Below are 23,681 nucleotides of genomic sequence, written 5' to 3'. Positions count from 1 at the left end.
GTTGAAAAGAATATACCTTCTCCACGGAATTGTTTTGACACCTTTGTGGGGAATCATTTGATTTTATATTCTTCGTGGTTCTGTTTCTCGAGTCATTAGTCTCTTCTGTTGATGTGTGTCAGTCCTTTTGCTAATACTATACTTCCTTGATTCCTGTTGCTTTCAAATAAGTCTTGAAATTGGTATTGTGACTTTCCCAAACTTGTGCTTTTTCAGAATTGTATTGGATAGTGTAAATCCTTTACCTCTTCATAAAATTTTTAGTATATACCTTTGTATCTTCAATATGTGCTCTAATTTTGTGTGTGGTTGCAGTGTCTCTATACATCAATTTTAGACCTTCCTTTTATGTTCCAAAATCGTGCAACCAACACTCAGTGTATAGTTCCATCTGCATGTTATAGATCTCTTAAGTGTAAATGGAGAACATCTGCCTCACTGTGACCCTCTGCCCATCCCCTTCCTTCAGTTCTTCTACCTCAGCTCATGGCTGAGTTAGAGAAACCCAGTTGTCGTCCCTCCTGTATGTCTCCTTCGCTATTCACGCAGGATACGTTACTTCTGACACTTCTGGTCACCAAATATGTGGGTGTTGTTCCCCCCCCAAGTAAGTGTCTACAACACCAGCCAGACTTCTTACAGTTTAATTCATCTGACACCATCTGCCTGGAGATAGCGTGAGATCCCACAAGTAAAGGGCTCAGTTCTACAGCACTGCTCCCACCCCACTGCAGGTACCGACTGCAGGTCCCAGTTGTCACCTGTGTTTCTGACCTTGGGCTATTCTTCTGAGGTTCCCAGGACTCCCACGTGGGTTTGATTAATTTGCTAGAGCAGCTCACAGAACTGAGGGAAAGGCAATTACCGGTTTATTAAAGGACATGGTATAGGATACAGGTGAATAGCCAGATGAAGAGATACATAGGGTGAGTGTCCTGAGCACAGCAGCTTTTGTCCCCATGGAGTTGGGGTGCATCTCTCTCCTTATACATTACTGTTAAGTTCCCCAACCCAACCTAGAGGCTCTCCAAATATGTACTTTTGGGGTTTTTATGGACTAGTCATCATATAGGCATGATCAATTCTTAACTTTATTTTGAGCCTCTCTCTCCCTCTAGAGAAGTGGGAGGCAGGGCTGAAAATTCCAAGCTTCCGATTATGGCCTGGTCTCTCTGGTGACCAGTGCCCGTCCTGGAGCCCACCCACAGTCACCTCATTAAAACAAACGATGCTCCAGGTGCTCTTATCACTTAGGCACTTACAAGGGTTTTAGGAGCTGTGTGGCAGGAACCAGGGGCGGAGACCCGTATATGCAGATGATCGTCTGCTTATTATGGGTTACGTCCTGATAAACCCACTGAAAGTCGAAAATACCGTAATTCAGAAATGGAGTTAGTACTGAAAAACCAAAAACAGTTCATCGATTTCTCTACCCCTCATCCTTCACCTCTGGCAGTCACCCATCTGTTGTCGGTATGAACTTAGGTGTTTGTTTTTTTTTGTTTCTTTGTAGTTTCCACCGATACACGTCTGACAGTTAAGTTAGCGAACTCATTCTAGAAAAGTGCTTCATACTTCATTGCTGAATACAGTAGTACCTCGGTTTCGAACGTCACCGTTGACAACATTTCGGTTTATGAACGCCGTAAATTTTATGGATCTATGGTATCATTAGACAGTAAACTTCATGCTAAATTGCTGTCTTAGGGGTTGATTTTAAAAGTCTGCAACGGATTAATCCATTTTTTATTACTTTCTGTGGGGAAACCGTGCTGCGGTTTTCGAATGTTTTCGAACTCGAAAGATCTTCCGGATGAAATATGTTCGAAAACCCAGGTACCACTGTATCACTGCCTTTGAAGTACTACCCTTCAGGAGCTATGCACCTATGCCAGCGCCTAGTCTACCCTTCAAATCTTTTTTGGAATGGCCATCAGAGCTGTTTTCATACTACACTTGGATGTCCTGAATGTCATCAAAATGTCTCCTTCTCACTATTTCCTTTATGTTAGGGTAAAGAAAGAAGTCCTTGGGGGCCTGACCAGGTGAGTAGGGAGGGATTTCCAATACAATTATTTATTTACTGGCTAAAAACTCCCTCACAGGCAGTGCCCTGTGAGCTTGTACATTGTTGTGATGGAAGAGCCATGAATTGTTGGTAAAAGGGTCAGATGATGGACTGTTTTCACGCAGCCTTTTCAGCACTTCCAAATAGTAAACTTGGTTAAGTGTTTGTCCAGGTGGTTCAAATTCATAAGGCACAATCTCTCTGAATTCAAAAAGGGTAGCAACAGTGTTGCAACAATTCAGGAAATGGTTGTCCATCCTTCTTTTTGAAAGATCATCTGGTATTTGTCTTTCTTAATTCACTTTGCGTAATGCCCTCGAGGTCCTCAAATTGGTCTCCTCCATTTTCCTAAATAAAACTTTTCTCCGCTCTTGCACAGCATTGTGTCTGATGGCCAAGTCTCATGATGCGTACGACCTCCAGGGCTTACCCGTATCTCTTCCAGTCTCTTCATTGCCTTCATTCCCTGTTACCCCAGCAGAGAACTCCTAGAGAGTGTGTGTACCCTAGAGAGTGCTCAGGACAGTTCACTAGGCACAGGAAAAGATGACAGGAAGCCTAGTTATAAAATTGTATGTAGCTCTTCCGGTGACGGTGTTTACAGGCATTCAGAATGGTCCAGCATTTAATATACCGTAGGAGGCTGTCCTACAATACAGCTTCTAACAAAACTAGGCTGTCCCGAACCCCTGGTAATAGAATATTTACCTTTATACCAAGAAGGTTGGGAAAGCACCAAAATCTGCATGTGGCGTGTGCCCAGGCCGACTCCGTGGAGTTCGTGCTGTGAGACCTAAAGTTCTGATGAGGTTGTCTAAAACGAAAAAACATGTCAGCAGGGCCTATGGTGGATCCATGTGTGCTAAATGTGTCCGTGACAGGATCAAGCGTGCTTTCCTTATCGAGGAACAGAAAATCGTTGTGAAAGTTTTGAAGGCACAAGCACAGAGTCAGAAAGCTAAATAAAAAATGAAGCTTTTTTTGAGTAATAAAAATAATTAAAAGGCTAAAAAAAAAAAAATTTTATCTAAAAGACAAGTCACTAACTTTATCGTTAGTATATTAACTGACAGTCTGTGGTATATAATTTAGAAATAATTGCAAATACATCCGGGCACGAGAATAGTATTTGTTCCAATTATGTGAGTAGTCTCACAGTGTAAGACAATGATAGGCCATCATAGACGTCCTTTATAAAATTTTCTTTTAAATTCTTAACAATAATTCTGATAGAAAATAGTTTGCAAATGTATTGCCATGTCACCTGTTCCTGAACCCTTGTGACTGAGTAAGAAATATGCTGTTACAGGCCCCAGTGTCCTTCAAGGACGTGACTGTGGAGTTCACCCAGAAGGAGTGGCAGCGCCTGGGCCCCGCTCAGCGGGCCCTCTACAGAGACGTGATGCTGGAGATCTACAGCCACCTCGTCTCCGTGGGTGAGCAGACCTGACCACCTGACTCCCTCTGGAATGCAATTCTGTTTTCCTTCTCTCCTTCATATTGAAATTACTTTTATTGGGGTGTAATTAACAGAAATTAAATCTTAGTAATGTTCAGCGTAGAATTTGCTGAGTTGGAAATGTTTATAGGTGATTACTACCACCAAAATAATGATATAAAATACTTTTGTCGCCCCAAAAACTTTCCTTGTAGCTCTTTGCAGTTATTTTTCTCTCCCCTCCCGCTCCCTGTCAAACACTGGTGTATTTTTGTCCCAATAGTTTTGCCTTCCTAGAATTTTATGTACATCGTACATTATTTACACATTTTTCTTTCTTCTTTTACTTTGTTCTTTCTTAAATTTTATTAAATTATTGATGTGACATTGGTTAATAAAGTGATATAGGTTTCAAGTGTACTGGTTCTGTGATGCATAATTGTATATTGGTTTGTGTGTTCACCCAAAGTCAATTCTTCTATCAGCAGATATTTGGCTCTTCATTCACACTTTTCCTTCTAGCCTTTCCTCTGGTAAACACCATACTGTTATCTGTCAATGAGTTTTTGTCTGTTTGTCTTTGTTTTTGTTTTCAGTTTCATATCCACATATGAGTGAAATCATATGGTTCTCGACTTTATCCATCTAACTTTGTCGTGGCCAAGTAATTTGTTGTATGTAGGTACTAGGTCTTCTTTATCCAATCATCTATTGAAGGATGCTCTGTTTGTTTCAAGGTCTTGACCACTGTGAATAATGCTGCAGTAAACATAAGGGTACATACATCTTTATGGATAAATGTTTTCAGATTTTTTTGGGTAGACAATGATTTTGCTGGGTCACATGGTAATTGTATTCTTAAGTTTTTGTGCAACCTCCATACCGTTTCCATAGTGCCTGTCCCAATTTGCATTCTCACCAGCAGTGTATGAGGGTTCCTTTTTGCCCCACAGCCTCCAGCACTTTCGATGATTTGTCTTGTTGATAACCATTCACACAGGTGTGAGATGCTATCTTATTGTGGTTTTGATTTGCATTTCCCTGTAGCTAGTAAAGTTGAGCATCTTTTCCATGTATCTGGTGGCCGTTTATTTGTCTTCTTGGGATGATTGTCTGTTTCGGTCCTCTGCCCATTTTTTTTGGAGGGCGCAGTTCACAGTGACCCATGCGGGGATCGAACCAGCAACCTTGGTGTTATTAGCACCGTGCACTAACTAATTGAGCTAACCGGCCATCCCATAATTGGATTGTTTGATTTTTGTCGTTGAGTTATGTGAGTTCCTCATATATTTGTATTTGGCCCCTCTATGGTAGGCGTTGTTTCCAAATATCTTGTCTTATTCGGTTGGTTTCCTTTTTGTTTTATTGATGTTATTTTTTGCTATGCAAAAGCTTTTGAGTTTGATACAGCCCCCATTCATTTATTTTTGTTTTTACTTCCCTTGCCTTTGAGATGAAACTCATAAATGGTCTGTGAGACCAAGTTCCGGGAGTTAATACCAATGGTTTGTTCCACGTATTTTATTTTTTCATGTCTTGTATTTAGGTCTTTGATCCATTTTGAGTGAGTTTTGGTGTACGGTGACAGATATTATAGCAATCTACTTTCCTTCTTTGCATGTGGCTTTCCAATTTTCCCAGCACCATTTTTTGAAGAGGCTTTCTTTGCTTAACGGTATGTTTTTGGCTCCTGTATTGAAAATTATTTTGCCCGTATGTATGTGGGTTTATTTAGGCTCTCCTTTCTGTTCATTGGTCTGTGTGTCTTTTTCTGCCAATACCATGTGTTTTTTTTTTTTTTTTTTTTTTTTTTTTTTTTTTTTGACATGTTAAAATGCATTTATTACACATTTAATTTCCTTAATTGAAGGAGAACTTGGGAAAATACCCCTGCTGTTACTGATTCTAGGTGAAGAATCAATATTCCTTGCACATTTTAATTTTTTTTCTTACTGTTTCTACCCAATGGGAGATTAGAAAGTAATTTTGTTTAAGAACTAAAATTAAAGTAATTACTAATTTTAACCTCTTTTGCTCCCAGGTGGTTACTGCAATTAAAATCAGTATTTATAACATTCACAGCTAACCAGCATTTCAGGGTTTTAAAACCTTTCATTCTAGACCTTCAAGTACATAGCTGAAATCTTGCAAATCTTCTGTGGTTAACTGCAATTTACACATCCTTTCTAGTGAAACTATGAGGTCTATAGGTGAATTGAATCTGAGTGCAATTAAAAAGCTATTTGGACAGCATTCCTTGCTAAGAAATGTTATCTATGTAGTATTTGTTAACGATTATAAAGCTTGGTTTGTTATCTATAATTCAAAAACTTTACGTGGGTCTCTTTCAAACAAAAACATAATATACTATAATACTGAAAAAATATTTTTTTCCTGAGGAGCTCAAAACGCTTTACTGATGTTTCTCATTTGTCCTCACCATTTCCCCAAGGTAAGCAGATGGAAAATGTTATGCACATTCAATAGATGGGGGGAACGAGGCCAAGAGAAATGAATGAACATGCCCAAGGTCATGTAATACGTCAATGGCAGGGGAAGGATGAGTCTCCGGTCTTCTAATTCCCAGGGACCTGGCATTTTGTAACATAGAGCAAGGTACCAAACCAGTTCTGGTTTGGTTTGGTAAATACAAGTCCCCACTTATACAATTACAGTAAATTAATCAGACATCTGTTTGTGGTATATCTCTATGTTTGGTGTTTACATTGGCCACAATTCTTGTTATTTTTTTTTTTTTTTTTTTTTTTTTTTTTTTTTTTTTTTTTAATTTATTGGGGGTGACAATTGTTAGTAGAATTACATAGATTTCAGTTGTGCAATTCTGAATCACATCATCCATAAATCACACTGTGTGTTCACCACCCAGAGACAGCTCCCCTTCCATCACCGTACATTTGATCCCCCTCAACCCCCATCCCCCACCCCCATGTGGTTTGATTATTGTCTTTTTGTAGTAGAATTGAAGTCAGGCCGTATGTCCCTCCGGCTTTGTTCTTTTTTTTCAGGATTGCTTGGCTAATCAGGGTCTTTTGTGATTCTATACACATTTGATGATTATTTTTCTTCTATTTCTTTGAAAAAATGCCTTTGGGGTTTGATGGAGATTGCATGAAGTCATCATATTGCTTTGGGTAATGTGGGCATTTAACTATGTTGATCTTCCAATCCATGGAAGAAATTCTCTCCAATTCTTTGTCTCACTTAGCGTTTGAGATTCAGGCATGCTTTTGTGTATGTCACCATTCTTTTATTTCTAGGCAGTAGTTCTTTGCATGTGTACACGCAGTTTGTCATCTATATACCAGTTGATAGACATGTAGGGTTTTCCTTATTTGTGCTGTTAGGAATAGAGCTGCAGTATCCATATAAGTGCATGTTTTGTTCAGACATTTGTTTTCATTGTCTTGTGTAAACATTCCGATGTGTGGTCTTAGTTCTTATGGTCACTTTATAGGAACCTGCCAATGTTTCCCAAGTCACTGTGCCGGTTTGCGTGACCATTGCAGTGTCTGACAGTTATGGTTGCTCTATATTCTCACCAACATGTGGGAATGAGGGCATTATGGTTTTTTGTTTTTGTTTTAATAAACAACACACGTAGATTTCTCACAGTTGTGGAGGCTGGAAGTCCAGGATCATGGAGTAGACTCCATGTCTGGTGGAGACCCACTTCTAGGTTGCAGGCTGCCAGCTTCTCACTGTGTGCTCACTGGTGGCCGTTACTTTGTTTTTGTTGTTTGTTTTTTTTTTTACAGTCATAAACGAGATATTTAAAATAAGATGAAGAGACCAGTTAAAATTGTGGGAGTAGAAATCATTTTTGTTTTAGTCTATTCCTTTCTACATTTCCATATTTTTGAAGCCCAATAAATGTTTTTCAATTTACCTGTGACTTTTAACCAGTCAGTAGTGCTTTCATTTTGTTTCCTACAATTTTGTGCCGTAATGAATTTTCTGGATGTGCACAAAGAACTGGAATTTATATAATAGATAGCTGGCAAATACATTTTACATATCATATAACTGCATATTAAATAACTTTGTGCTTTGATAACTTTTTTCTTGGAGCATGAATAAATGGTTGTTGTTGTTTTTAAAGATTCTAGTAGATGTGTTGTATCTTACTGGATTTTCATTTGTATTTTCTTCATGACTAAGGAAGTTGAACATCTTTTCAAGTACTTTTGGCCATGCATGGATTTTGTTTCTTGAAGTCTGTTCAAATATTTAGCCCATTTTTCAAGACTGTTTCTTTTAAAGAGTTACATTGAATTGACAGAGTTTCTTTATGTAATCTTTATGCAAGACCACGATTAGATGAATATTTTGCTAAGTTTTCTGCCTATCTGTTGCTTTTTCTTCTTAACAGTGTCTTGGAACAGCAGAATTTTTTGTTTTTTAAGGTATCGTTTGTTTTTTTCATGTTTTTTTTTCCATGTTTTTTCATCGTTTGTTATATTTCATGTTTTTTTTTGTCTTTTTAAATATTTTTTTGCCTAATCGAAGGTCACTAAATTTCCTCCCTTGTTTTCTTGAAGATACTTTATAATTTTACATTTAGGACTTTGATTCACTGCCAGTGAATTTTTTTTAACGTCTTTTACGTGCTGTGAAATAAGAGTTGTGGTCATTTTTTGTATATCTGTGTCTAGTTATAGTCACACCATTTGCTGGAAGGATTATTAGTTTTGCATTGAATTGGCTTTGGTTCTTTGTCAAAAACAAATGACCATTATCTGCTAGTTCTATATCTGAACTTTATTCTGTTTAATGGTTGTGTGAGTCTGAAACGCACCTTGTTGATTATGTAGCTTTCTGGAAAGTTAGCAAATAAGGAGGATTTAGTCCTCCAAATATGTTTTTAATTTGAAAATTATTTTGATTATACATTCTTTGCCATTTCCATATAATTCTTAGAATTTCGAATCAATTTCTTCAAGACTTTTGCTTAGAATTCTGGTTGATATAGTCTTGAGTCTACAGAATGGTCAGAAGGATTTACTTATTAATAATATGGATCTTTCTGATACACTAAGTGATAGTGTATCTCTCCCTTTTATTTAGGTCTTTTTTGTTTGCAGTGAGTTTTAGTTCTGTGTATATTTAAACATATTTTGTTAAATATATTTTATGAAGTTAATGATACTATAAATGGTTCCAATTTACAACTACAAATTCCAGTTGTTTGTTAGAAATGTATAGAAATCCAGTTGATTTATTTATATTCAGTTGTGTCTTGTAACTTTATTATTCTTATTGTAGGCAGATGTTTTGGAGCTTCTCAACTATGTTTTATATGAACAATTATGTTATCTGAATAAAGATATATTACTTCTTCAGTTTTAAACTCTATGGCTTTTATTTATTTATTTATTTTGTTTCATCACTGGCTAGCGTCACCAATGTAACATTGAATACAAGTGGTGACAGAATATACTTATGTGTTGTTTCTAATCTTAGAGGTAAAGCATTCATTCTTCACCATGACATAATTAACTAAATCGATTGTTAGTTTCTAAAAACTGACCTTTATCCGTTTCTGGAAATTCTCTAATCTGTTGAAAGTTTTTCTTTTTTATTGATATTTTATTGGGGAAGGGGAATAGGACTTTATTGGGGAACAGTGTGTATTTCCAGGACTTTTTCCAAGTGAATTGTTCTCCTTTCAATCTTAGTTGTGGAGGGTGCTGTTCAGCTTCAAGTTGTTGTCCTTTCAGTGTTAGTTGTGGAGGGCGCAGCTCACCTCCAGGTCCAGTTGCCGTTGCTAGTTGCAGGGGGCGCAGCCCTCTGTCCATTGCGGGAGTCGAACCAGCAACCTTGTGGTTGAGAGGATGCGCTCCAACCAACTGAGCCATCGGGAGCTCAGTGGCAGCTCAGCTCAAGGTGCCGTGTTCAATCTTAGTTGCAGGGAGCGGATCCCACCATCTCTTGAGGGAGTCGAGAAATTGACCTGGCAACCTTGTGGTTGAGAGCCCGCTGGCCCATGTGGGAATCGAACCGGCAGCCTTCAGAGTTAGGAGCATGGAGCTCTAACCGCCTGAGCCACCGGGCGGGCCCCTAAAGGATAATTTTAGATGTAACGCTCAAGACTTGAAGTCATGGTAATACTTATAAATTGAGTTCACCGATTTGTACTATTTTCTAGAAGAGATCGAATAGAACTGGTATTGTTTCTTAAATATGATGTTGACTATACGATTTTTATAAGTTTTCTTCATCAAGTGGAGGAAATTCTCTGTCCAGTAAATTAGAGAATTTTATCATGAATGGGCTTTAATTTCCCTCTTTTTCTTTATTGGCTTCATTTTATTCTTTTTCTAATTTCTTGAGATAGAAGCTCGATTATTGTCTTGAGAATTTTCCTGTTTTCTAATGTAAGCATTTAGTGGTATCAGTTTTTATCTCAGCGCTGTTTTAGCTGCCTCCCACACATTTTGATATGTCTTATTTTCATTTCATTTTGTTCAGTGTATTTTTTTTAGTTTCTCTTGAGACTTCCTCTTTGAAAGACTTTAGAAATGTGTTGTTTAACTTCCAAATCTTGGCGATTTTTATAAAACTTTCTGTAGCCGATTTTTAGTTTGTTTTCATTGTGGTCAGAGAATACACTATAGTTCATTGTTATTAAACTCTTTTTTGTTGTGTGTTTTTTTTAATGTCCCAGGTTAATGGCTATCTAGGTACATGTTCTATAGAGTTTTGCAAAGTATGTGTATTCTGCTGTTACTGCGTGGACTTTTCTATACATGTCTACGAGAGCATGTTGGTTGATGGTTTTTTTTAAGTTGTGTATCTGCTTATTTTCTATCTAGTTCTATCAGTAGCTGGAAGGGATGTTGAAGGATCTGATTATAATTATGGATTTATCGACTTCTCTTTTTAATTCTCTTAGTGTTTGCTTCATGTATTTTTAATCTCTCTTGCTATATACATGTTTCATATTGACGTCATTTTGGTGGATTGTTCCTTTAATCATTCTGTACTGTCCTTCTCTTTCTCTCTTAGTATTCTTTTCTGTTCAGTTTCCTTTATGTGATAGAATATAGATCCTCAGCTTTTTTTTTCCTAACTGTATGCACGGTATATCTTTTTCTGATGTGTTACGTTTAAACTTGCCTACATCATTACTTTGAAGTGAGTTTCTTGTAGACAGAATATAGTCAGATTCTTTGTAAATCCATCTGATTGTGTTTTACAAGTTGTCTTTAGATCGTTGCCTTTGATGTAATTATAGATATGTTAGGGCTCAAGTCTGCTGTTATTGTTTTCTTCTATTTCTTTATTTTTTCCTTTCCTGGTGGGCTACCTCAGAATTTTATAGAATTCCATTTTGATCTGCCCATAGTGTCTTTGAGGTTTTTGTATAGTTCTTTTTAGTGCTTTCTCTAGGAATTCCATTTTTTATAACTTATCACAGGCTGCTAGTGTTCATATTTCATTAGTTTGAGTGACGTGTACCTCCTTTTACCTCCCTAATTTATAATGTAACTTTGTCAAACGTTTCTCTCGCTACTCTTAACGATATCCGACAGTTATTAATGCTGCTTCCACCATGGAAAGAGTTTAGTAAACGTAAGAGAAGGAATACCTGTTGCATATACCGTAGTCCCCCCTCATCCACGGTTTGCTTTCCATGGTTTTAGTTACTGCGGTCAACGAGGTCGGCAAAGACTAATGGAAAATTCCAGAAATAAACAATAAGTTTTAACTGTGCATTATTTTGAGTAAGTAGTGTGATGAAATCTTGGCTGTTCTGTGTGGGACGTAAGTCATTCCTTTGTGCAGTGTCTCCACACTGTGTATGCTACTGTCACTTCGTAGCCATCTCGGTTAGGAGATGGACTGTCCGGGTGCTGCAGTGTTTGTGTTAGAGTCATCCTTGTTTCACTTCATGATGACCTAGCGCGCAAGAGTAGTGGCTGGAAATTCGCATATGCCAAAGAGAAGCGGTAAAGTGCTTCCTTTAAGTGAAAAAGTAAACATTTTTGACTTAATAAGAAAAAAGACTCATATGCTGAAGTTGCTACGATCTACAGTAAGAACAATCTTATCTGTGATACTGTCGAGAAGGAGAAGAAATTTGTGCTAGTTTGCCTGCAGAGAGAGACCACATTCACATAACTTTTATTATAGTTTATTCTTATAATTGTTCCATTTATTATGTTATTGTTAATATGTTCTTTTCCTATTTTAAAAATTAAACTTTTCATGTGTATGTAGGTATAGGAAGATCATACTATATACAGGGTTTGGTGCTGTGTGCAGTTTCAGGCACCCACAGGAGGTTCTTCAACGTGTCTCCCATGGGTATGAGAGGACGGCTATACTTATATTTTTTACTTCTAGTCTTGTTCATTTTTTTTCCTGATAGTTTAAGATTCCTAGACATTTAAAATCTATAAAAGAATTTTTGTAGCTGTTCTTTTACGGTAGTCCACCTGGTGATAAATGTGTACATTTTTCTTCACCTGAGAATGTCTCGATTTACACTTCATTCCTGATGGTATTTTCACTGCATATTGAATTTTGCGTTAAGAGTTTTTAGCACTTGAATCATTGTGCCACTTTCCTATAGCCCTTGTGCTTTGTCATGAGATGTCACTGTTCCAATTGTTTTTTCCCATATTTAAGGTTACTTTTGTTTTGCTGCTTTCATAATTTTTTTTTACTTTTCTTTAGTTTTTAGATGTCTGACTGTTTTATGTCTGGGTGTGACTTTATTTGAGCTAATTCTGTTTGACATTTCCTTAGCAAATAGTTTGTCTGCATTTTTGATGTCTAGCTCTGATAGCTGGCAAGCCTCATGTCCTCCGTCCTGTCTCCACATCTGGGCAAGATAATCATGAAGTCTGCCCCTTCCTTGCTTGGCACAAATCAGTCCATTTACACCATGCAAATCCTGGCTTATTGTAACTTGTCGTTATATTAAGTTGGTGCAGAAGTAATTGCTGTTTAAAAGGTTAAAAATAAGTGTAAAAACCGCAGTTACTTGCACCAACGTAATAAATAGCAACTCTCACTCTGGCTGCATCCTCTGACCACAGTAAAATCCAGGGCCACTTGTTCCTTCCTGCAAACTGTTTCGTTCTGTCTTGAGTGCCTACCCTGCTTTCTCCTGATTGCCTCAATATGTGAGCAACAAACTTTTTTGTGTCCTGGTAAGCACTACAAAACAGCCCAAACATGGATAGTTACAGAGGCAGGAAACGAAATATTGGAAATGAAGTCTGCAAACTAACCCAGTTGGAAGTCCAATACATACTAATATAAAAAAAAAAAGGTTCCAACTTCATTTTGCGCCTCAACAACATATTCTTAACTAACATCTGCTGAGATATACTGATTGGCAAATTGGCAAACATCCTGGCCTCAGTCCATACTGGGGCTCAAATGACAGTTAACGTGGGTATTCCTGTGACTTTTAACAGGATGCTTTCTGTAAGGGCAGGTGTTGTATAGAGGACGAATAGTTATGCTTCACCTGAACCATCGGAATTATTGCCTTAACCAACCTCACTGTGGTGACACAGCACCCATTGTAGTGCATCATGGACTTAGTGACCCAAGTAACATAATGAAATTACATGTCTGACACTTACGCTTCGTTAGCTTGACAAATGGAACTCAGTGACCGCCCCCCTCAGTTATGCCATTGCACCCAGTCTTTGCAGGCGAGATCTTAACCACATCCAACTTTCCTCAGGAGCACAGATATGATTATTACATTGATGACATGCTCCTCTGAGGAGATGCATTTGACACAGTCATTCCCGACATACAGATACTCATAAAAGAGCTCACAAGACGTAATGGGCCATTGTCCCATCCTTAGTACAAAGCCGCACCTCCTCACTTAAATTCCTGAGGATTATTTCGTCAGTTGAGGGACTTATGTATTCCTGACATTCATGAAATAGCTCTTAGCACTCTGCATATGCTCAACATTACTAATTCCTGTACTTTTTTTTTCTTCCTTTGGTTTTTGATGACAACATATTCCTTTTAACAAATTTTATAATATTAATCACAAATCGTCCACTTTGAATGGTGTTTCCTACAACTGAATGCTGTAAAATCTGACTAAATTGTTATGTAAGAGGCACTTCTGTCCCTGGGAGACTCTTGCTGTAGAGGCTTTAGCAACCTCTTCTCATGCCTCTTGGACTTTCTGGACCACCCATGCTTCCCATAAAATGCCCATGAGCCTCAGGTGCAGGAAAGTGCCCCCGTTATCATGTGAAATGCCATTGCAGCAGCATTGTGGACTGCACACTTGTCTGTCCTGGAAATAGATACTCACAGGTCGGGAGTCTGTGACTTTCAGTACCCAGGTGAAGAGTGTGCCTTGTGTCCTAAAAGCAGTGTCCCTCAACCTCGGGATGGCCAGTGAGACCTCCTGGCCGAAGTGCAAGTGGTGTTTAAAAGACAGATACACAGGAGCTCTCTGGCACATCCTACATGCAGCAGGAGGTGGCCTGGCCTGCTCTGTGCTCCGTTGGTTGGTAGATGGTGCAGTGCTGGAGGAGGTCATCCTTATTCCAGACCCCTTGACTCCCTAGGGAACCTCTTGGGATCAACAATGAACAGCAGAAGGCGTTCCCTCATTTTGCGAATGGCATTGCCACTGTGACTCATAACGGATCTCCCTGGAGAGCTGCTTCTTTTCCTCCTTTACCTGGGATTTCTGTGATAAAGACGGGACCCAAGATAGTACAATTGGCCAAAGTTCAAGCACTCATCTTGGTATTGGAGGATGCACTAGCCAATATTGGTCCCATCTGTACCGTTTTACAGACATTTCATCCATTTGCCAATGAACTGACTGGGTGGTTCAACCAATGACAATGACAATTTCCTCTCCATTTAGTCCCCTTTTGGGGAAAGACTCTGGGCATCTTGCTTCCCCGATAACCAAACATATAAATCACGGTTACACATGAGTCTGGCCATACTAAAGCCATGATACAAGGCGTCGTTAAGACACTCCTTTGAAGTGCTTGATGTCATCCATGATGACCAAAGGACTTAATGTCACTTCTCAAAATACACAGTACTGGGCTCTTGAACAAAAATCTTTACTTTCTTTACACCCTCATGCTGCAGTCCTCGTAGAGTGCCACATTAGCTAATGAGTTCAAATCCAATTAAGGGCAACATGGCACCTCTCGGTCATCAAACATCAGATGTGAATTGTAATGGAGTCTGACTCCATTATCGATGTTTGACTTCTAACAGCCCTTCTTCGAATTCTTGCTACGTAAGATATTTTCATTTGTGAATCAATTCTTCTCCCTTTTCCTTCTTTCCTTCCTTCCTTATTTCCTTCCTTCCTTCCTTCCTTTTTCTCCGCCCTCTCTCCCTCCCTTCCTATCTGGATAACTTTTCTTTTTGTGGCACAATGACCCAGCTAGAACCTCCGGTACAATAGTGAATAGAGGTGTTCAGCATGAAACATCCTGTCTTCTAATATTAGTGGGGAAACTCCAGGTTCTGATCATGAACTGTGATGCTATCTGTGGGGTTTTCTTAGATACTCGTTATCAGATGGAAGAAGTTCCATTGTGTTCCTAGTTGTTCAGCATTTTTATCATGAAAGAGTGTTGAGTTTTGTCACAATGCTTTTTCGGTCGTGAAGATGATGTCGTGTGGTTTGTAATCTATTGATATGGTGAATTGCATTGCTGGATTTTTGGATGTTACACCAGCCTGCATATTTGGGATAAGTCCCACTTGGTCGTGGTGTATAATACATTGAATATGTTTCTAGATTCAGTTTGCTAGCTATTTTGATGGTGATTTTTTGCTTCTGTATTCATAAGAGGTATCGATGGTCTGTGGGTTTTTTGTGATGTCTTTATCTGGTTTTGTATCAAGGTAATGGTGGCCTCATTCGATGAGATAGGAGTATTCCCTTTCTGTCATTTGAAGAGTTTGTAAATGATTGGTATTATTGTTTCTTAAATGTTTGGTAGAAATTCAGCTGTAAATCGTATGGCCATAGGCTTTTCTTGTGGGTAGTGTTTTGGGTACTGATTCAATCTCTTGTGATAACTCCATTCAGAGTTTCGGTTTCTTCTTGACTTAGTTTCTATAGTTTGTGTCTTTCCAGGAATTTATCCCTTTTATTAAGTTATCTAATATATTGCTGTACAATAGTTCATAATATTCCTTTATACTCAGTTTTGTTTCTGTATAGTCAATAGCAATCGTCCTCTCCTTCATTTCTGATTTTAATAATGTGCGTCTTCTCCCTTATTCTCTGGTTAATCTAGGTAAAGATTTGTCAGTTTTGCTGATCTTTTCAAAGAACCAACTGTAATTACTTTGATTTTGTATCTTTTCTTCATGAATTTCTAATTCCATGTCTTTATTATTTGTTTCCATTGCTTGCTTTAGGTTTAGTTTGCGCTTGTTTTTCATTTGCATAAAGATGTAAGGGTTAGGTTGTTGGATTTGAGATCTTCTTTCTTAATACAGTTGACCCTTGAACCACATGAGTTTGAACTGCTTGGGTCCACTTCTACAACATATATTGTTTCAATAAATATACATTTGGCCCTGCACATCCCTGAGTTTTGCATTTACAGATTCAACCAACTGTAGATTGAAAACAGTAATTTGTGTCTGTGGTTAGCAGTCCATGGATGCGGAGGGCAGCGGTATGCATTGTTTATGTTATTTTATATAAGGGACTTGAGCAGCTGTACATGTTAGTCTCATTGGATTGGATCGTTCTGGAACCAAACCCCCATGTATATAAGTTATGACTGAGTTTTTTCAGGAGTCAGAATTTATATGTGTATTTTCACCTGCTCACGGGGCGTTCACCCTCAACACCTGCATTGTTCAAGAGTCAACTATAAAGTTGTTTATAGCCATAAATTTCCCTCTAAAAACTGATTTTGCTTCATACTACAAGGTTTGGTATGTTGTGCCTTCTCTTTCTGTCATCAGAAAGTATTTTCAATTTCCTCTTCAATGCATTAGTTATTTAGGAGACCGGTGTTTAATTTTTGCATATTCGTGTATTGCCCAAATTTCATTCCATTACTGATTTCTTATTTCAATCTACTGGGCCAGAAAAGATACTTTGTATTATTTCTGTAGTTTTAAATTTATTTGTAGTTTGTTTGTGCCTAATACATAGCACATGATGGAGACTTTTTTATGTACAGTTTAGAAGAATTTGAATTGTGCTCCTGTTATGTGAGGTGTGTTGTATATATATGTCTGTTAGGTTTAGTTGGCTGATAGTTCTGTTCAAATCCTGTATTTCATACCTGGCTTCTCTCTCCATATTGAGTATGACAGTGAAGTGTCCAACTGTTACTGTTTAATAGTTATTTTTCCTTTCACTGCCAGTTTTAACGTTATGTATTCTGGGGCTCAATTGTTGGATGTGTATATGTTTTATACTTGTTACAATATCTTCATGATGGATTTACCATTTTGTCGTTATAAATATTAATACCTTTTTATCTCTAATAACATTTTTGACAGTGTATTTTGTTTCATATTACTATAGATTTCCTATGTGTGCTGTTTGCATGGAATATCCCTTGCCACCCTCTTACTTTCAACATCTTTGTATCTTTGAATGTAATGTGTATGTCCTTAGACCGCGTATAGTTGAATACAGTTGGAGCTTGTTTTCTTTCTTTTTTTTTCCTAATCAATCTGACAGTCTCTGCGTTTTGTCTGGATTGTTTAGTTGCTCACATTTAATGTTATTTCTTATACGTTTGGATATTTGTACGCCATTTTGCATTTTGTTTTCTACATGTATCATGTATTTTTCTCGTCTATTTCTCTATTGTTTTGTAGTATGTGAATATTTTTTCATGTAACATTTCAGTTCATTTAATGATTTTATTCACAACATTTTTTGAGAGTTCATTTAATTAGTTATTCCTTTAGTGTTTACCATATACAGCTGCCATATACACCTGTACTTAGCAGATCTACATCAAGTTATCTTAACTTAATTTTAGAGATGTATAGACAGGTTCCTCCTATGTAAGTTTATTCTTCCTACGCCCTCTTTTGTGGATTGTTAGTTAGGGGTTATGTTTTGTTATGTATGTTTTATGTTATTAATCCTTTGTTTCTCTTCATTTTTTATTGTGCATTTGAGTTACCATTTGGTATTATTTCCTTATTCTAATATAGCTTGACTCCCTCCTACCTCTTTTATGGTTTTCTTGGAAACATAAAAACGTGTGTGTGTTAGAAACCCAACATTGCACACATGTACTCATTGTTATACACAATTACTTTTTAAATCAGTCAAGACAACTTTCTTTACTGTATCCTGTCATGCGATTCTAGCAGCAAACATCTCTCAATTTTTGTTCATCTGGAAATATTTTCACTTGACCTTTATCTTTAAAAGATCATTTTCCTGGATTCTTTGTCGATAGTCCTTTTCTTTGAGTAGTTAAGAGTATATCATCAGCCCACTACCTCCTGTCCTTTATGGTTTCTGACGACGAATCTTACTGAGGAGTCTTTGCCTCTCTACCCTGGAAACAGAAACTTCCTACTTCTCTGTGTGCCTTGGTGATTTTTCATTCTACTTTCTTGTGGTAAATCCGCACCCCTAGGTAGTTTCCTCACATGTGACCACAAATTAGTATCCATCAAAGATTGAAAGGACCCTTTTGTAGATCTCCATAGCTCTGTCTCTCTCTCTCTCTCACTGTAGCTACTAAACATGAACCTTTATTAGAATTTAATGTTATTTAGGCTTGTGATTTAGGGGTTTAAGGAGATGTCCTTTGAGCAGCTGAAAATATTTGTGTTTTATACCTCCCCTTAGAAGCAGTCAAGTGAATATTGTTTCTGTGTCACTCTTAAAGCTGCATCTTCGTAAACATTTAGAGTCATCAAAGCCCATGAAGTGAAACCATCTCCTAAATTATTTCCCATTTACAGGGTATTGTTCTATAAAACCAGAAGTGATCTTCCAGTTGGAACAAGAAGATCCATTGTTAGTGGAGGACAAATTTCTAAATGGGAGTTATCCAGGTGAGTTTTAGAATACCGGTAGAAGGTATCCCTGGAAAACTAAATCCAAAATGGGATCAGTTCAACATTGGGCACCTTTGGAATTTTATATACAGGTAGATCCAATAAAATGTGGGTATGGAGGATATAAATTTAAAGGATACAACGTTACCTGTTTTCATCTTTTGCATTAGGCAACAGTGTATCATTTATACCTCACAAATCAAATAATGAGTTTTTATTTAACCAATAGAAAGTTAAATATAGAGGAAGATTATAATGCTAACTAAAATGGAATTTTAAAGCATGGCAAAAGAGAAAGAAGAGATACAAGGTCTTACAGTTAAGTTCACGAACTTGCCACCATGTGCTTACATTGGCAGCACTGTACAAACAGCTCACCAAGGTTTCTTAATCTTGGTATGTCAGTGCCTCACAACCGTGTTTGTGTCGATGTGTGGTGGTGTCTTGCTGAGTCGTACATTGTTGTTGCGTGTTTTTGTGTGCTGTCGCAAGAATGTGTGAGGTAGAATTAGACCAATGAACAAACATTAAATTTCTTGTTCAAGTTGGCAAGAGGGGAAGTGAAATGAGAGACATGTTAGTCCAGGTTTATGGAGATATTACCGGGAGGAAAACAGCAGCGTACAAATGGATTCAACGTTTTTCTGAGAGGAGAGAACGTATCACTGAAGTAGAGAAATCAGGTTGGCCAGCCACAAGGAGAACTGATGAAAACATTGCAAAAATTCATCGAATTGTGCGTGAAAATCGTTGGCTTACTGGGAGTAGCATGTCAGAGCAAGCAAACATCGATAGAGAAACAGTCAAGAAAAACTGAACTGAAAATCTTGGCATGAGAAAGGTGTGTGCAGAAATGGTCCTGAAGGATCTCTTGCATCGCGGCAGTGCACAAGCTGACACTGCACTGTCTTTGAGGGAGTTTTTAGCCAATAAACAAATAAGGGTATTGGAACACCCTTTCTATTCACCTTATCTGTACCCTGGTGACTTCTTTTTTTGCCTGAAGATAAAGGAAATATTGAAAGGAAGACATTTTGATGACATTCAAGACATCAAGGGTAATATGACAGCTTTGATGGCCATTACAGAAAAAGAGTTCCAAAATTGTTTTGATGGGTAGACTAGGCTCTGGCGTTGGTGCATAGCTTCCCAAGGGGAGTACTTTGAAGGTCACTAGTGATATTCAGCGATGAGGTATGTAGCACTTTTTTAGGATGAGTTCATGAACTTAATTGTCTGACCTTGCATATACACCACTCGGATTTCAAACAAGATACAGTGGATGACAACTGTGATTCTAGGTCAAGAGTTGGTAAGTTATGTTATTTGAGCTAAATACAGCTAGCGATTTGTTGTTTACAAATAACAAGTTTTTTGAGTACATTGTTTGCGTATCGGTTATAGCTGGTTTTGTGGTACAAACAAAATGGCTGAATAGTTGTGATTGATATGATATGGCCTACAATGACTAAAATATTCACCATCGTGCCCTGTACATAAATGTTGGTTGACCCTGCTCTAGATATTAATAGCATATTTATGACATGCTAATATTACATTGATATGTGTTTTTTAAGCTCTGTACTCTGAAAATAAGTATAAGCTTTTCTCTGAAGAGTCAGTGCAGTAACAAAACATAGTTTTATTTTGGGTTAGAAGAAAACATTAAGCTCGTAAAGCAACATAATTTAATAGAACTAGAAATTACAGACAGTATGAGAACAAAATACCCCATATTAAATTAAAAATACATATAACTTTTGGAAAAATCTATTTGATCAAGGGTTATCAAAATTATAAACGTATGAAATGTATTTGTGAACCTGTGTGAGGAGGTCTCTGGTAACTCAGTAGAGCTGTTATATTAGAGTTTTATTATAACAAAGGTTACAGATAAAATCAGGAAAGGGACGTCACACAGGACAGAATCAAAGAGAGACTGAATGCAAACTTATACTCTTCTCCCGATGGAGTTGTATGAAAAGTCCTAATTCTGCCAGCAGCGATGTATGACAGCACACATGAAGTATTGTCACGCAGAGAAATTTACCCAAGCTTTTTTGTCCAAGGTTCTTACTGTGGGTCGGGCATGTGGGGCTGGACCACCTGCATGATTGACCTCATTTACTCAGCATGTAGCCCGTCCAGGGAGCCCCAAGGCCCCAACCATAAATCCAGTGTTAGCCTGAACTATTCATTGTGGCCCAAGCCCCCAGGTATGTAAAGACACTATTATCAGACAGGCTGTTCCATGGGCTTACAAGTCGTCACCCACTACTTTGTCAGAGGTGCATTCATTTCTTTGGAATGTGCAGCCTGTGAAAACACCAAACGTGCTGAGATTACCCTTACTGCGCACAATTTGGGGTATGAGTATAGCATCTCTTACTGGAAGGTTTGAAGAACAAGGAATTTTGAGGATACTTAGGCAAAACAGAAGTAATTAGTTAAAAAAATACATAAATGGATTAAATAGAAAAGTGTAATAGTATAAATTAACTAAAAGCCAAAATGCGGTTCTTGGAATGAAAAGAATAAATACAATTCATATAGTAATTATCCTATGATGCTAATAGTGAGAATGTATTATGTAAGAAGTTACAATGGAAATGTGCTTAGAAATGCAGCTGCACAAAATATAGAAATGTTTGAAAATCTTTAAGCAACATGAAATTGAATTAAATGGATGATATATCATGTTCGTAAGATTGGGATACCACTCTAAAATTCTGAATTCTTACCCATGTTGTATAAACATCCTTGAAGAATGGGATGGTGTAGGATCTTTTCTAACAGGTACTAAGATATATTGTAATCTGTTGTAACTAGCACAGAATGCTACTGTCCTGGGATAATTACAGAGCTTTGAAACAGAGTAGAGAGTCAGAAAACAAATGCATGCTCTAATGACAACTGATTCATGAACCGGATGACAGTGTAGAAGCTGCATAAGGCATTTATATGAAAGTGTCATTGTGCCCCAGGTTTATACCCTACCATAAAACTCAATTTGCTGTGGGCTCATACCGAAGGGATTTATGTGCATTTGTTTTGGTTTCCATGTTCTAAAAGCTGGGAAGGAACAGAGTAATGTGTGGGAGACACTTGCTATGTACATTCCTCACAAATGTGTTGTTTCTATGAAGAATTCATATCTTGTGATCACTTTGTAACTCTGTCCTTCCACGGCGCCGATTTATAGCGGCTCATCTCTCTCCAAGCAGTCAGTCCATCTTATGCCCCTGTTTATTTTTTTCCTAAGCACTCATCAGGTCTTCTTACTTCTCAAAATAATATTTCCGAATCTCCACTTGTGATCCTCCATTGAAAACTTCAACAGGCCTATACTCCCTCCCATACATGTCTGCTTCCTGTGATGGCAGTAATCATGATTCCCGAGCTCACTCCCTCCCTGGATTTGATCCTACTTTTGTCTGTGCTTCCCTGAACGCTTATTCACATCTCATTTGCCTGGTATACACCTGTATCCTTAGTACCTCAATCACAATAAGGAATAGGAATAGGATACAATGGATATTTCAGTGAATAAATTTTGTTCCTAGTCTCTTTCTCCTCCTAATTTGTCTCTGAGCTCTGTCCTCTCTATCTGCTCTTCTTCTGTACAGTAACTCCCTCCATGCTTGTGTCATCCATCCACGTAATTCAGGCCTTTATATCTCATCCTTGATGACATCGTTTAGGGCAGCTGTACCTCAGTGTTATGGTGTCTTTATTTCAAATATAACCAACTGAAGATGAAAATTTTCTCTCACAACGCAGACATCCTTGTTTTCCACTTGCATAGTATTTTGTTAATTTGAACATGTCCTAAGGTTCTCACAACTGGTAGATACCAGGTATGTTGAAAAGTGTATGGAAAGCAGAGTGAAATTTGGGAAAGTGATAAAACTGGTTTTTACAAAATGAGTGAGCATATTAAAAACGTGATACTTAGGATTGCTGGTCAAAAACGTTTCTTTTGAATAACAGTAGTGAAATCTAAGGTACGAAAGCCAGAATGGAGCAGTGAAATCCCACTGAGGTGGAAAGATAACCTTTCCTTCCATCACTTTTACACTTCTTCTTGGGCATTTGTGTTCCTAAGAATGACACCCAGGAGAATCAGAGCTTGGGTTTTAGGATTATTTCTTTAAATACGAGGAAATTTGTTACATTATAAACTTATTTTGGTTTTGATATGTAGAATGAGAAGGGAAACGTCCAGATGGAACATGTGGACTAATGAGTATCCTATCTTTCTAATCTGCATTTGGTAGTTTAAGAACCTGGATTTTGTGAAATATATAGTGGGGCATATATGTATATGACTTTCTACATTAAGAATGTTACATTTCATAAAGTATTTTTCTTTTACTTTTTCATTTTTAGAAGACTGCCAACTTGATCTTTTGAAAAGAGCCAGGAAAACCAAGACAAGTGTTTATGTCAAGTTTCATTCACCACGAACAGACCATTGATTGCAGAGCAAGAGAAAATTTCAGGAAAACCATGTCATCTGGGCACAGACGTTGTTCCTTCAAGAAAAATGATCTCTATATGTGACAGTGTAGGGCCTACATATTTGGATCTCTACCCGTTAGCTCCTCATAATGAGTCAGAAAAGAAGATTGATGACTGTAATGCATCTCATTCCTATACTAGAAATGAGAGAAGAGATACTGGAGACAAATCTTCTGATTACTATCAGAATGTGCAAACTTTCAGTTATGTGCCGGAATTTTCTTCGGGGCAGTCTTTTGAATGTAATGAACGTGGTTGTGCTTTGCATGATAAACCTGTCTTCATTACGCGGAATAGTGCTTACGCAAAAGAGAGACCTCATTATAAATTTGGAAGAAAGCTATGTAATGAATCAGCCCTTGTTTCTCCCAGCATTCACACAGAGAAGAGTCCCTGTGAATTTCATGAAGCTAAATGTAATACTATTGGGAACAGATTCAGGAAGGTTGCTCAACTTCAGAGAACTGATACGAGAGAGAAAACTTTTGGACCAAAACCACAATTCAGTGAATATCAGAGAACTCACACTGGAGTGCAACCACTTGAGTGTGGGAAAAACTTCAACTACAATTCAGCCACTAAGGTACAAAACAGGACTCACAC

At 37.8% G+C, this 23,681-nt stretch overlaps 1 long non-coding RNA gene and 1 pseudogene across 1 annotated transcript; both read left to right on the top strand.

The window, feature by feature from the left end:
• The first annotated feature begins 2,670 nt into the window (after positions 1–2,670).
• On the top strand, positions 2,671–3,034 carry LOC117019972 (60S ribosomal protein L34-like; annotated as a pseudogene).
• Positions 3,035–3,443: 409 nt separating this feature from the next.
• On the top strand, positions 3,444–23,666 carry LOC117019971 (uncharacterized). The gene is made up of 3 exons (XR_004422606.1): positions 3,444–3,504; positions 18,462–18,554; positions 22,947–23,666. It is a non-coding gene; the product is annotated as an uncharacterized LOC117019971 (long non-coding RNA).
• Positions 23,667–23,681: the final 15 nt, after the last annotated feature.

The sequence above is a fragment of the Rhinolophus ferrumequinum genome, unplaced genomic scaffold (genome assembly GCF_004115265.2).
Source record: "Rhinolophus ferrumequinum isolate MPI-CBG mRhiFer1 unplaced genomic scaffold, mRhiFer1_v1.p scaffold_26_arrow_ctg1, whole genome shotgun sequence".
In the NCBI taxonomy this organism is placed as follows: domain Eukaryota; kingdom Metazoa; phylum Chordata; class Mammalia; order Chiroptera; family Rhinolophidae; genus Rhinolophus; species Rhinolophus ferrumequinum.
Note: the sequence above shows the minus strand (reverse complement) of the source record. Positions and strands in the feature narration are given on the sequence as shown.